The sequence below is a fragment of the Marmota monax genome, unplaced genomic scaffold (genome assembly GCF_021218885.2).
Source record: "Marmota monax isolate L192 unplaced genomic scaffold, Marmota_monax_Labrador192_F-V1.1 WCK01_AAM20220418_F8-fsc00023, whole genome shotgun sequence".
Lineage (NCBI taxonomy): Eukaryota > Metazoa > Chordata > Mammalia > Rodentia > Sciuridae > Marmota > Marmota monax.
Genome location: NW_026692907.1, coordinates 9,205,429 through 9,218,397, shown reverse-complemented (window position 1 = coordinate 9,218,397; position 12,969 = coordinate 9,205,429). Strand labels below are relative to the sequence as shown.

Here is a 12,969-nt window from a genome sequence, read left to right as displayed (position 1 = left end):
CCTGATGTGTGCAGCAGAGAAAAAAATTGAAGAATGTTTTAAAGCCAAAAGGGCCTCAAAGGGGTTGGGGTGAGTAGGGGTTAAATAAGGAAGTGACCAGGTGACTAGATCAAACCTGCTGCTTAGGGTGGTCACCTTGCTGCTTTGAATAAATGGGTGAAGAGGGTGATGGGGTGCCAGGCAGGTCTGTGAGGAGTGGCTGCAATTGTCTGAGTGGTGACTGATTCCCTCCTCCTCCTGGAACTATTGTCCATGGTGAGGCAGGGGGGATAGCGTGCATGAACATAAACTCTGGACAGGTGTCCTGAGCAAGGGCTCTAACTTCTGTCGGCCTCACGTTCCTCATCTGTTGTCTGGGACCCTAATACCTGCCGGTGGGTTTGATATGAGGATTAACTGAATCTGAACACATCAACCCCTATGCCAGGGCTGTGTACATGTTGCCTATAATTTTGACATTGACAGGAATATGGCCATGTTACAATTACGGATTCATCTGTTCATTGACAATTCAAAAGCTGTTTACTGAATGCCCATGATGTGCCTGGAACTTTGCCAGTCTTGGAGATATGGCCCATAGGGGAGACAAAGTGTGATACTACAGAAATAATAAAAACCAGAGGACACCACTATATATGTAGGATGATACCCCACCTGACAGTTAGCTCCATGAGGACAGGGATTTGTTTTTGATTGCTGTTTTTGTTCACTGCTGTATTTTTAGCAATTAGAATAGTGCTTAGCACATAATGCATATTTATTGTTAGAAAAATACTGGCCACTATTTCTAAACATATGTATATGCAACAAATCACCTAATTTTACAACTACCGTATGAAGTATAGATGATATGCCTACATTAGAAATGATATAGGTGAGCCCTAAAGTGACTCACGAGTAGAGATGATTGGCAACAACTCAAGCCTGTTCTTCCTGCTCTTACCCACTTTGCTATGTAAAAGAAACAGCATATTAGGATGAGCCCAGGAATGTCTCTTAGGGCATGGCCCTGACCCACAGGAAAGGTCTTTGCATCATTGGGGTTTCAGCTACAGTGATAAAGGAGGATTTTGACCTGATTCTATTCTGGGTTGTCTGACTTTTAGACACCCGGCTTTGTAGGACCATCTTTTTAAACACATTCTTCCTTTCCAAAGTCCTCCAATCCACCAAAATAATTTATTTGGCATTTACCATGTGCCGAGCACTGTGCTAGAAACTTTGGGGAAGATGGAAAAATGACATTTTTTGAGTTTGCACTTTCAAAGTTCATACACTGTATTTGAGGAGAAAGGATCTATACAAAGACAGTGGGGGTGTGACATGAGCTGAAGGAGGTCTGAAGTGAGATGCTATTGGCATCTGGGTAGCAGGCAAGGACCAGGCAAGTCCAGGCGTGGGACTTGGAAATCTCCTAGAGGGCCAGGAGACATATGAAACCCCTCTGTGCATGACCCAGGGAGTGGGCACCCACTCTTCTGGCCACTGGTACCTACTGCTCAAAGACAGCTTTGCCTTCTGGAAAGTTCTTTCTAACCAGCTGACATCTGCCTCTGTTTGGTAGGTCTTGGCTAACAGGGAGACTAAGAATTGGAGGAGTGCATGGGAGGCCTCCAGGAGGGGAAACTTGAAGAGGGAGAGAGCATGTGGTACCTGGCAGTGAGCACTCGTTGACTGAGGAGTGGATTTCCCGGATAGTAGTAAATGTGAGCTAATGTCTGTGCTAAGCCATGTGCCTTTGAAAAAAGAACAATTACGGATGTTTTCCCTCCTTATTACATGCACTAATTTCCCCACCAAAATAACAAGGCTGGCATCTGCTGAGAAACTGTATCCTCTGGGCCCATTTTCTGCACATAAGTTCATTTGGAGTTTGCCCTGTGCTGGGGAGTGCTGCCTCTCCTGGACTCCTTATTTTCCTGAACAAAGAGGTGAGCTCTGCCTGCCCCTTTGTAAGTCTGGAAGCCCCCTGTGACTCTGGGCCCAGCTCCATACTACTTGTGTGGGGACACACCAGGGGTGTCTTCTTGCTTCGTGAACCCTGGGAAGCCCCAACTGTGCAGACAACGAGCTGCTGAGCGGCTTGTTTTGGTTCTCGAGCTGACCCACCAGTCATCAGGCCCTGTGATTGATGTGGGGCCGGTGCTCTGGGTTATGTGAACTCAGGGTGTTTTCAAGGGAAAAATTTGGTCATGAGGCAGAGGCTCGCCAGGTTTGAGATAAGTGTGAAAAACACATTACAAAAGGAAACAGACCCGAAGTTTCCTGACAAGGGAAACAGTTAACCCTGTGTTTGAGAGTGAGAAGTACATGCAGAAACAGTGTGTCTCTCTGTGTGCACGTGTCCCTGCTGGAGAGGATGGTGGAGTGTGCGTGACCGACCGTGAGAGTGAGTGTGTGGCATGGGTATGCATGTGCGTTGGGGGGTGGGGGAGAAAAAGAGAGAGAGAGAGGGGGAGAGAGAGAAGCACAAATGTGCCTGGGGAAGGCAGGGATATTAATCATGCTAAAAGCAATCTGGCCTCATGGGAATTTATAAGGATCCAACTAAAATCAATGGGAAGTTTTATGAGACAATTTTCTTCTTGCTGGCTCTGGGGATTGTTTGAACTCATAGAGCTGAGGGCGGTGCTGGCTCAGAGATTCTCCAATTCTCACACCTGTGTGTGTGAGACAATGTGCATTTTCCATGTTAGCAACTCAGATCTGACTCATCTCAGAGGGCTGCCATGGAGGGGGCCTTGACCTCTTGGCTGCTTGGCTCTTCAGCTTGGAGCTGCAGCTTCCCGTCAGAGGTCAGGGGTCTTGTGAGGAGGAGGAAGGGATAGGAGGGCAGGCGGTCAGTGTGCTTTGTCTACGGCATCCAGATAGATGGGAGAGGCCAGCGAGATGCACAGAGGCCTGCAGGCCTCCAATAGCTTCAGAAATCCCCCATGAGTTTCAGAATCCAGTCCAGATACCTCCATGTAGCTGGCTTCCATTTGCCTCTCCCATTCTTTCCCCACCCAGGAATTCTTTGCTGCAGTCCAAGCCACGCTACATGCTGCTCCTGAACAGGCTGTACTTTCATGTTTCTGTTTCTGCTGATGTTCCCTCAGCCTGCTGGACTTAATCCTCCCCACTACTCAGTCTGTGACAGGGCTTCTAATTCAAACAGGATCAATTATGAAATATTCCAAACTTCCGTCCATGAAAGTATAGAAAACATGGTCCAGAAATTCCTATAACCATCATTTGGCTTTGAGAGATATTGGTATTTGCTAAGGCCCTTTCCCTCCCCCTCCTCAGAAGTCAGCTCCAGGTGAAGGCAGTATGTAACCACTTCTAGTGCACTTTTATTATACTTAAATATATCTACAAATAACACATAACCTCATGTGCTTCTATAGCTTGCATAATGGTATTACTCTGGAGTTATTTGGCAATGCATGGTAAGGAGTGTGCACCAGTATTCCCGCTTGCGATTGTGAATGCTAGAGAAAGGTCTTGCATGTTCAGAGCATGTACAGGGACATGCAGGCTAACAGTGCACAAATGGTAGCAATGCAATGGTTGCTTAGTGGGGAGATAAAAATAGGCATGGTTTAATAAAATGAAATATTGTATAATAGCTAAAATAAATAAGATCTATAGACATTGTAGACATAATGTTATATAAAAAGGAAGTAAGCTGCAAAATTTTCTGCTCATTTTTCATGGCCAAGTTAATGTAATCCTTCTCTTTAATGAAGCATTCTGTGAAAAATCCCATCCAAATGAAATTAATTGCTTTTTCTCTCCCAAAGAACTTTATAACTTTATTTGCTTAAGGATTACTTCTTACTCTTCACTCTCCACCACACACAATTATGAGCTTCTTAAATGCAGGAACTGGGTCTTAGTCATCTTTGTATCCGAAAGTTGGATTACAGTTGATACTCAATAAGTGGTTGTGCAAAGACAAAAATACACATGTGTGTGTTTCTAAATATTTCCAAATATGTCATGTTATGAGATGTTTATTCCCTTCATTTCCAGTGAGGAAATGGACTGCAGTGCTTCTTGTCAATGACTTTCCCTCCACCACAGAGTGCAATAGGGGCCAGAATACACGTGTGCTGTCTCTTGGTCACCAGAGGCAGTGGGAGGTGAGAATCCAGGTGATTTGTTTTTGCACCATCTCTCTTGCACTTAACTGCCTTGCACTAGGGGTCAAGAAAGTGGAATGATATAAATTTTATGTCACTGACTCGATTTCTTTGAGATAGTAGAAGTCTTTCTGGGATTCAGGAGGAAAAATAGATGAAGAATCTTAGAGATCAAGTGAGATCATTGAAGTCCAGAAAGGAAGAGTGATTTCATTTTCATCAGCTTAATTGAATAAATATATCTGAATATGTGTTAGGTACCTGTCTACTGCTCAAATTCATCTAAGTAGAGAAAATGGGGAAAATACTAGAAAAGTGTCTAGGAAAGCACTGGAACAGAGGGGGTTTCATTCGGCATCAATTATTTTCCTTCTTTAAGGACAGAGCCAGGACTATAACACAGATCTCCAGATTCAAAGTCCAGTCTCCTTTCAACCCTGTCACGGTCATCCAACGGTGAACCAGGAAAATGAATCTATAAGGAGGTTGTGCCTGCAGTACTCTTGATGGTTAAAAAGAATACCATGGGTTTTCTGATAGCTCTTCTGTTGTGTCACATCAGCCCCCCATCTGATTTTATGCCCACATGGCCATTACCATGTATTAGCATACTAATAAATGTTTATGAGATTATGCTGTATAAATGATAAACTTTTACATATTATTAATTAACCTCATATATTGAATTGGGAGCTCCTGAACATTTACTGACTTGTAAAACAGAATAGAGGTGCACAGGGAGACTTGTCTGCACAAATGCTCTTATCTGCTCTTCCTGGGAGAAGGAAGGCATTTTAAATCATTTGTGTGATCCTTACCCCAAGCTACAGATGGCATTGTATTTGAAAGTAGAAGACCTGGTCCTGCCTCTTCCCACCTGTGACCTTGGGTAAGTTTTGTTACTTCTTAAAGGCCTAGCTCTTTGTTTGCAAAATGGGCATAATGATGGCACATATTTATGGGTTCCTTGGCACATGGCAGGTGCTCAGTGAACATAAACTAAATGAAATTGAACCAATGCAGACTGATGAGTGGAAATGACAGGGAGCCCATTTGTTAGTGATGAAAAGACTGATGGCAGGAGTTTCCAAGAGTGGGTGGCTGGTGTTCCACATGGCAAGTAGTGTGTTCTCACTGGAGGTGAGAAGTTAGACAAACAGTTGTTGGTATGCAATGGGAGGGTTTCTTCCATTCCATTACCCAAGGATTCTACGACAAGACAGAACTCAGCAGTCTTAGATTCTAATTCTAAGCCAGTCACTGGCTAGTTTTGCAACTTAGTCTTGGTTGACATGTTCAAATATTCTCTTGTCTATAAAATAGCCATACATCCCCATTATGAATCAGCATCCTTATATCAGAGAAAACATTCAGCATTTGTTTTTTTGGGTTTGGCTAACTTCCCTTAGCATTATATTCTCTAACTCCATCCATTTACCTGCAAATGCCATGATATATATATATATATATATATATATACACACACACACACACACATACATACATACATACACATATACATACACACACACCTCACATTTTCTTTATTCATTCATCTGCTGAAGGGCATCTAGGGAATAGACGAACTCTTGATAGGGCAAAGGGGAGGGAGGGGAAGGGAGGGGGAATGGGGGTAGGAAAGGCAGTGGAAGGAGATGGATATCATTAATCTAAGTACATATATGAAGACATGAATGGTGTGACTCTATGTTGTGTTCAACCAAAGATATGAAAAATTGTGCTATATATGTGTAATATGAATTGAAAAAAATAAAGGTAATGTGTCCATCTAAAACTAAAAATTATAATAATAATAAAATAGCCATACAAATTGGGCATGGTCATTAGGAGAGAGAATGAATGACTAAGAAAGCACTTTAAATAATACAAGATTGATCTTTTGAAGAAGATTAGCAGTGAGGTCTATCTCACCATCGTTGGTGTCTGTAGGTGAACATCCTTGCATTCAATCCTCTGCAGTGCTGCCGAGGTGTCTTGGGAAGAACCCAGCCCCAGGAGTTAAAGGATATGGCCCAGTCTCTGCTACTCATAAGTTATGTAACTTTGGTTGTGTGTTTCTGTCCTTTGCATCCCAAGTAACTTAATCACATGAATATAAAACGAAAGCTAATAAATAGGCTATGCAAAAATAACAGGGTGTTCTGAGAATCACATAAAGATAACAGATGTGAAAACAGATTGAAAGCTTTGGGAACAGAAAAGGGTCATGCATCTATAAGGTATAAGCAGAGCACCTTGTTTTACTCCTCATCAGCCATGCTTTTATTTTCTGCCCTGCAAGGCTGTGTAGATCTGTAGGTGCAAACCTGTCTTTAGCTGTTTGTGTTTGCCAGTGCCCGGCAAAGGGAATTCATTTGATTCATCACCTGTTTCTGAAAGGCCCATTATGGGTCCAGGAGTAGTAGTAAGTATTAGGATGAAGGATAAAAAAGATGGGCCTCTACCTTCATGGAGCTTGCTTCTAATGGAAGAGTGAGTTCTAGACATGTCCAGGAGTAAATTAAGGGAACTGAGACTGAGGCAGTTTTCAGGGGGCATCCTGTTTGGGAATGTTGCCCTACTGGGGCAGGATACACTTCATCCCTGCTCTTACAATCTCTTTTGTTTAGTTTTCATGTCACTGTGACCAAAATACCCAACAAGAACGACTTGGAGAAGAACAAATCTATTTTGGGCTCATGGTTTCAAAGGTCTCACTCTATGGTTGGCCAACTCCATTGTCGTGGGCCCAAAGTGAGGCAGCACATCATGGGGGAAGAGCTCAGCAGAGGAAAGCTGCTCAATTCACAGCAGGGTCAGGAAGGAGAGAGAGAGGGGGCCTGGAGTGCAGAAAGGGACACCAAAGAACAATCCTTCCTGGGCATGATCCCAGTCAGTGACCCACCTCCTTCAGCCATGCCTCATCTGCCCAGTTACCACCCAGTCAGTCCAGTCAAACTAGGGATGGACCGATTGATTAGGTTACAGCTCTCACAATCCAGTTCCTTTACCTCTGAACATCCCTGCATTAACACAGGAGCTTTTGAGGGACACCTCACAGTCAAACCATGACACAGTCAGATAGGAGCCAACTTCTAGGTTGCCGATGCTTGCCTTTTATGATGACCACACAGTTGCTGGTTTTGTGTGTTTCCCTGCCTGTGGACACATGTGATGAAATACATGTTGCTAATTGACTCTTAGGATCTGCCCACAAGGCGGTGGCTTGTACAAGATTGGTGAAATGATTTAAATCTTATAGAGATGGGGGAAGTCCCCCTCGGGATCAGAAGGTACTTTCCAAGGAGGAAGAGGACGCTGCTTATAAATACATCACTATTGTACTGTCAGAATCTTTTACCTGAGCCTGTGCATTAGGCCCTCTCTTTATTGCTAGGAGCTATCTCCCTTGCCTTTTGCCTCGTATTGCCTCTGGAAGTGCTTCTTCAATGAATACTGTGGAATCCTGGTGATCCCTGAAGAGGGTGTAGATGTTATAAGAGTATTTTGGAGGAATACGTCAAAGCGTGACAATAAGTAACCATTATATGACTATGACATAAGTGGAAAGAAGGGCCACATTTCATTAGTGTTCATCCCTTTTTCTAGTTTGAGCCAGTTTAGGTTGGTTTTCTGTCTTTGCAGCCAAAATTTTACTAATACGATACATTATGTCACAACTTACTTCATTTTTGAAACTTATTTGGCTAAACAATTCTATATTACATTACTTTATTTAATCATTATGTAAAGTTAGGAAGTAAACTTTATGATCTAATTTATAAATAAGGACACTGAGACTTTGAAAAGACAACTCACCTGAAGGAACACGCCTAGTAAATAATTGGGATAGGAGAAGAGCCTTGGTCCTCTGACCACAGTGATTGTTAAAGACACATTTTCCCCAAACCAAATACTTAAGGAAAGCCAACATACAAGAAATGCAAAGGAAAACACAGGTAATGCTGATTGCTCTAGTTTGTTCTTTGTGGGGATGTTTCATTCACAAGTACATGGTTCCATCCAAAGTTAAGAGACCCTCCGTGAGTGGGCTTGGTCTTATTGCCTTGATCCAGTAGATCTTTGCCATTTCGCATCAAGTTCACTGGAATATTTTTCTAGGTCATCTTTCTGCCTCCCTTCTCATTCTCCAACTATCTGTCCTCTGCACTACGACAGTGCCACTTTTCTAAATGCAAACTGGGGAATGGCATTGCTTGCTTCCAACCCTTCAATAAATAAGCTTTTAAGGTAAAGTTCAAATTCAGCTTTGCATTCAGATAGTTCATGACCTGACTCCTGGGTATCTCTTTAGCTTCATTTCCCTCATTCCTGAGTGAGTGACCTCTGGCCTCTGGTTCTGCAAATGCAGACTCATTGCTTTCCTTTGTGGTTGCCATTCTAGCTGTGAGGAACCTGCAGCCCCGCCCCTCCAACCCCTGCCCTTTGTTTTGGAAAATTCCCTTTTATCCTTAAAGTCACCTCCATCCTTCAGATGTTGTTTCCTGTGGGAGGATTTCTGTGATCCATCAGGTTGATCTGGATGTGATGATTCTTCTGTGTCCCTGCCGCACTCTGGACATATCTCTTAAGGCATTTCTCACATGGTGTAGTAACTATTACATGCTACTGTTTTCCTGGATCATGAGAAACAATTGTGCCTTATTCAGTTTCATATCAAGGGCACAGCTGACTTCTCAGCATATAACAGTCAGCAAATGAATGAAGGAAAGAACAATGGGAGGAAATATGGAAGAAGAGATCAGTACTTTCTCTTTTGTCTGACACTTTGAAATACTATACACTAATCATAAGCATTTTCTTTAACTAAATTCAGATACTATGTTCTTCTTGACTTTCATATTTGAAACAAGTACTTTGTTTTGTTTTATAAGTTTTTTAAAAGAAAAATTTCATGGTGTTCCAAATTAAATAAATAGTGTTTGTTTTCCTGTGATTTCAACATGCTTGGTAAACGTGGATGATGAGGTGGGAGGAGAGGGTGGTGAAAGTTTTGTGGATAGTGATAGAGAAAGTGGACATTTGGAAGCTGAGAGGTGGGGTTCCCTGGTCCCCTTGGTAGCTGGAGCCTTGGATAGGATGAAAATGATTTATGTTTAGGGATCTAATAGCAACTAACTTTAGTCTCCATGGACAGAAATATTGCCCTCTGAAACACTTCAGGTCTGGAGTCTCATGATTGCTGAATCTGACAGTTGGTAAGGAATCTTGTCTCCCAAGGACCTAGTCTCAAATTTGCCTTCAGAACTTTGGAGGAATGCTTTTTTCCCCCCTTGGTTTTATGCGTTTCCTTTTAATTATGTTATCTACCTGCAGGTTGGGGTGAGTGACAATGTGTGTAAGTGTGCTGAGCAGAAACTTTCTACATGTGTCTATCTATTAAGTTATGAGACTGAGCCTTAATCACCAGCCGTTGCATCTTCATAGAGTTTAGTTTCCATCTCTGATTTGAAAATGCATGCCTCATGTTTACTTGCCCAAACATGTGAAATATATTTTTGACAAACTGACTTCTTGATTGGGATCCCTGGGTCATCCAGCTATCCAACCATCCCATCACTTATTCCATAAATATTTTCTGAAGTCCTGTGAGACTGTGCTGTTCCATGTACTCTTTAAGTAATGAGGAGGGATGCCTAAACCTGGGATGCAAAATGGGGCAGGAAAATCTTCTTGAAGGAGTAGCTGCCCGAGGTGAATAGTGAGAAGGAAATGGGAATTAGCTGGGCTGGTGGATTGGATGAGGGCATGGTGGTGGTGGTGGGGAGGTGGTAGTTATTCTGGGCAGAAGGAGAAGGGTATAAAAAAATATAACGAGTCCCAGGGAATGCAAAAGTTTGAACAAAAAAATCATTGAACACCTTTCTTGTTCCAGGTGCTATTTTGGGATCATCTGGAATGAGCTTTGCTGCCTGATTACCACAGTGGAAGTGTAATGCTATGGTGATTATGAGGTATTAGGCTGAGTGGAATAGTTAATAAATAACTGGTCAAGAAGACAGAGGCAATGGAGGAGCCGAGAGACAAGGACGATATTTATTATTTACTATGTGGACAGAGCATTACACTCAATTGCATTGTGATGTTCCATGTTCTTCTGTAAGGTAGAATCCCCATCAGAGATGAAAGATTAGTAAATGGAATCTCTGAGAAGAAAAGCATATGAAGACTGCCAGCTATGAAGACTAAAATAAATCCATCATCTTTCCCTGGTACCATTCTGCTCCAAGCAAGAAAGATTTTCTTTTAAAAAAAATGGCTCCAAGGACTAGAATTTCCTCCCATTTCCCCCACAGCATTGGAAACAGAGCTTAGTCATGCAATCAATGGCAATCGAGAGACTTTTATGAAAGAAGAGACTCCAGAGGGAGGCTGGATATAAGGTAGCCATCAGGGAGTCATTTCAGTTTGGTGCTTTGGACCACTTTGACCATCTTTCCAGACTAATCTAAAATCCTCCCTTCTTTGATAAGCCTTAATTGACCATTTCATCCTACCCTATTCTGCTCTGATTTAGAAGCATTGTCTGTGTAATGCATGTAACAATAACTCATTTCTGCCCTTGTGATAGCTATTCTACAATTGCCTTGAACTGAGATTTCACTCTGGTCTGACGATTTGTTTTTGTGTACATATGTCTACCCCAAGTTTGATTATAAGCACTGTAGGGTGAAGACTGTCATAAATATATTTAAAATCCTTTCTTCTTTACTGAACCTTAGCACAGTGATGAACACATTGGAAAGCCTCAACACATATTTACTCATTTCATATAAATGTCATGCAATAATTTCTGAACCAAAAATCTGATGGAAACCTAGTTAGCTTTTGAAGACCAGGTGTTTTTCATTTATTATCTGTGGTATTATGCAGAATTTGCCACAATAATTGGGAAGTAACTCTCGTCAGAGTCTTTTTCTCTTGAATCTGGGTTGGCTTTTTGATTTGTTCTGAGCATTTGAATGTGTTGAGAATGATGTACGAGATCTGAGCTTAGGCCTCAAGGACCCAGCTGAGCCCAGCAAAAGAACTGCTTAGCTAAGACCAGCCCAAATTGCTCACCCACAGAACTGTGAGTTAAAAAAAAATGGTTATTACTATAAATCACCAGGTTTTAGGGTGATTTGTTAGGCAGCGAAAGTTGACTGATACATAATCTTCTTTAGTTACTGTGAAAAATCCATGATATATATATTTTTGTGCTAAATTATGGGATAGGAAGCAAGGATTCAGGAGTAATGTGAGAAAGACTGATCATAATTAGTCTTTTTTTGGGGGGGGGCTATTGGAGATTGAATTCAGGGGCACTTGACCACCGAACCACATCCCCAGCCCTATTTAAAAAATTTTTTTTTGTTTAGTTGGACATAATACCTTTATTTTATTTATTAATTTTTATGTGGTGCTGAGGATCAAACCCAGCACCTCCCATGTGCTGGGTGAGCGCTCCACTGCTGAGCCACAACCCCAGCCCTCCCCAGCCCTATTTTGTATTTTATTTAGAGACAGAGTCTCACTGAGTTGCTTTGCACCTTGCTGTTGCTGAGGCTGGCTTTGAACTCACGATCCTCCTGTCTCAGCCTCCCGAGCTGCTGGGATTACAGGTGTGTGCCACAGCACCTGGCCATAATTAGTCTTTAAGATCTGTCATGAGTTAGCTTCTTTTAGTAAACATTACCTGGATGGGGAAACATAACAGGCAGCACATGTCAGCCAGCATTGGTCTGATGTGGCGGGGCCAAAGAAATGTTTGTTGGCAGAAGTCAGGAAAAGTTCAGACCATGAGTTGCCTACAATAGCTTGAAAGAACAGGCAAAGCCAAACTTGAGAACTCCTGGGTCCGTATGTTCATGCTGAACTGAGATATCCTGGAGTTCCCAAAGAGGGAAAAAACAACAGGGACTAGTAAATTCACTGAACACATCTTATGTACCAGAGACTGGTAGGTTTCTAATCCACACAATGCAATATTACTTAGCCATAAAGAAGAATGAAATTGTGGATGGAACTAGAGAATATCATGCTAAGTGAAATAAGCCAGTCTCAAGAAACCAAAGGCTGAATGTTCTCTCCAATATGTGGATGCTAACCCATAGCAAGGGAAGGCACGGAGGGGAAGTATAGAAGTTCATTCGATTAGACAACGGGGAATAAAGGGAAGAGAGAAGGGGGTGGGAGTACAAAAGACAGTAGAATGAATCAGACATAACTTTCCTATACTCATATATGAACATAAGAGCAGTGTAATTCCACATCATGTTCAACCACAAGAATGGGGTCAAAATTGGAATGGGTTGCACTTCATGTATGTATACTATGTCAAAATACACCCTACTATCATGTATATCTATAAACAATAAATAAAAAAATGTCCTAGGTGAATCTGAGAGAAATTCAATAGGCCATATAGCTTGTAAGTGATTGAATTGGCAGTGAAGCTCAGATGTGTCTAACTCCAAAGAGGAATAACAACTTAAATGACGACTCCTTCATAATATTGTCTGGTCTGCAATATCATTTTCTACCTATCTTCTCACCAACTGAACAGGCTTCTATGTCCCACTGCATACAAAATTCTTTGGATGCCTTGAAGTAGAGTCATACATGCTGCAAACTCTTGACTTGTTCAATAGTGGGCACAGAACAGTAGTTTCTAAAGCTTGACAGGATCAGGAGTGCCCCTCTGCAACATGATATATGATAACATTATTTGGCTTATCAAGAATTCTACAAACCAGGCTCCTTCAGAGAGAACTGTCTCCTCTGCTTTGGCAGCAACGTAAAGAATGACCCTCGAGCAGAGGCCTTCAGAGACCCTCAC

At 42.1% G+C, this 12,969-nt stretch overlaps 1 long non-coding RNA gene across 7 annotated transcripts in view; it reads left to right on the top strand.

Moving 5' to 3' along the window:
• Positions 1–12,546, top strand: part of LOC124096936 (uncharacterized) — a 65,837-nt gene extending 53,291 nt beyond the window's left edge. For all 7 annotated transcript variants that reach the window (XR_006853048.2, XR_009227397.1, XR_009227396.1 and 4 more), the window contains one exon: positions 10,024–12,546. This is a non-coding gene — a long non-coding RNA (uncharacterized LOC124096936). The remainder of the gene's footprint in view (positions 1–10,023) is intronic.
• Positions 12,547–12,969: the final 423 nt, after the last annotated feature.